Below are 2,886 nucleotides of genomic sequence, written 5' to 3'. Positions count from 1 at the left end.
TAATTTATATCAATTTTTTTATATATTAAAAAATCTTTTATATTTTATATGTAAAAGGATTTTTCAAATATTCATTTATTCTCAAAAATGTCTATGTTACTGACATGTATTGCTATATATTGAGTTTATTTCTTTTATTTTTAATTTAAAATATGTTATTTTTTATATTTGAAATATATTTTTGCATATTGTGATATAAGTATACATAAAATAGTGGCATATACATCAATCCATAAGATTTACAACTTTCATTCCTCTTTTTTTTATCCAACAGTATCATATAACTTTTCTGGATAATTTGACATGACTCCAGGCTTTCATTATACTCTTTTTATATAAATTATATTACAAAATCTCTATATAAAAGCCATATATAAGTTTAAAATCCCTTACAAACGCATAGTAGAAGGTTATATAAATATTTTTATCAGACAACAGTTGGGATGCTAGAAGATAGAAATATGTTTTCTACATTCTTTAGCATAAATATATAAGGAATTAAATAGAATTTAACTGCTTAATGATGTAATAAATATCTATTAGAAAAGTATTCATTTCTTTTGTCCTTTCAAAACTGCTTCTTTGGGAAATGAACAAAGAAACTCTTAGCTTAAGAGGGTCGTTCTCTTAATGGTATTAGCTCGACTACAAAAGCAATCTAGGCAACTGTTAGATTCTATTAATACTATTTCTGAAAAAGTATGATCGTCCAAGCAGAAACAAATTATTGATGTCGATATTAATAACTGTAACATGTTAAAAACAATATGGTTCGCATTAAGAAGCCATTTTTCTGCTTTTTTTTTAATACTATGAAAACTGTTTATGAAATTATAATTTTTAAATGTTTATCAATCTATGTGTATAAATACACGATGAAGGTCAATTAACGTTTTAAATGCATTCATTAATATTTCTGTACATGATATATGTGTGGCAGTATTTCTAATAGGTAATTTTTTTCCAATTCGTATTATAAGAGATAAAACAATAATTATATATTTTACTGGAATTATTATTGTCTTGATGTGTGCATTGATGCTTATAAAATTCGTTATATCTTTGTCAGTTCCATAAAAAAAATTTTTTTTTGAAGTGATCGATTTAACTCTTTTTTGTTTTATTTTTTCCTCCTTTCTAACAGTTGCAACGGGAATTTCTTTTTATGAAGCAAAGATTTTCTTCTAGCATTTTTCTTTTGTTAATGTAACTATCCATTTTAAACTAACCTTGTTTTTTGTTTTGTTTTACAAGAATTTTCTTCTGTTTATGTAGAAATTAATTTTATTTTTTAATAAATTAATATTAAAGAAGCTACTTTACTTTTTATCTCTTAGTTTTATAAACAAATTATAAAAATTCTAATTATATAAATCATAATACAGAAAAATAAAATAATTGGTTTAATGTATAAAATATTTTTTTATTTTTTAGATTTATAAAATTATTTTTTCTTTTATAAATATTAAATAAAAGTAGTTTCTAACTAATATAAACTTTCTATAAAATTCTAAGGTGTGACTTTAAACGTTGTGTAAGATCTAAGAAAACACAAAGTAGCGAATTGTCCACAGAACAAAGAATCAAAGAAGAACAATGGAAGGAATAACAAAGAGAGAACAGAAAAATAAATGAAAATCTCAAACAACTGGTGTAACAGATATAATAATAAGAATTAAATAAATAAATGAAACTAAACAAAAAAAAAACTACATAAATAGATGAAAGAATTGATACCACTCTAAAAATACCAGATAAGAAATTAAAAAAGTAATAAGACAAAATAAAACAGAACATTTTACTGAAATAAACTCAAAAGAACAATTTAAGTTTATTAGAAATGGAATAAATTTATGACTTTAAATATTCCAAAAATGAGTAACATCTGTTTAGTAATAGGTAAACGAGGTTCCAACGATAATGAAACAGAATTTTTATAAATATCTCCGTTACAGATCTCTATGAAGATAGATCTATAAAGCAAGTAATAAAACCTTTTAAATGTTTTTGATAAGGGTGAACAGGAAACTGCTTAAAACTTGTAAAATTTTACTCTTGTTTTTTGTGCAAAAAAATCATGTGCAATTTTAACTTTAATTAAGTATTTCATAAAAATATATCGTTATAAAATAATTTTAACAGGATTTCATAACCCTCGATAAAGAACTTTAATACATTAATATAACAAAATGTAATTTTAGATAAATAATTTTATTCATTTTACAATAAATGAGATTATTTTATGTATTTACATTTCTTTATCATATGATTTAAGCATTGGTTTCTTGATTAATTCTTAGTTCTTGGTTTAATAACAATTACTGTACAATAATAATTTAAACGTTTAAATTTGAATTTAAAGTTATTTAATTAAAGATATATTTAAATAAATTAATTAAATGACTAGTCTATGAATTTATAAGCAATATAAGAAACTACATAAACAAGAAATAACTGATCACTGATTTAAAATTTACATTCAAAAGGAGAATATTATAGAAATGGAATAATAATGATTTAAATTTTATCAGATATGTTAAAATATGTCATTTAGTATTTAATTTCTTGTAATTTTACATTAAATTTATTTTAAAAAAATACATTTTTTACCATAATAAGTATAAATTTAATTATGGTAAAACTTCTCATTATCCTTACAATATACTGTATTTTAAAAATATATCCTTACAAAATTAATTTAGATTAGACTAAACTTCTATCGAAAATTTAGACAATTTAACATATAAATACTCCTTTATCTTGTATTCATTTATCTGATTTTCTCCTTAGAAACGTAACAATTTAACTTTGTACAGAAAAGAGTTTTGTGTTATCGATTCTTCGAGTTCTACAAAGGGCTGCTGTTCAAAACATTGATCTGCAAAT

The sequence above is a fragment of the Centruroides sculpturatus genome, unplaced genomic scaffold (genome assembly GCF_000671375.1).
Source record: "Centruroides sculpturatus isolate CEXI.00-Female unplaced genomic scaffold, Cexi_2.0 scaffold70, whole genome shotgun sequence".
In the NCBI taxonomy this organism is placed as follows: Eukaryota; Metazoa; Arthropoda; class Arachnida; order Scorpiones; family Buthidae; genus Centruroides; species Centruroides sculpturatus.
The sequence above is the reverse complement of the archived record's forward strand: the minus strand, read 5'-3'. Positions refer to the sequence as shown.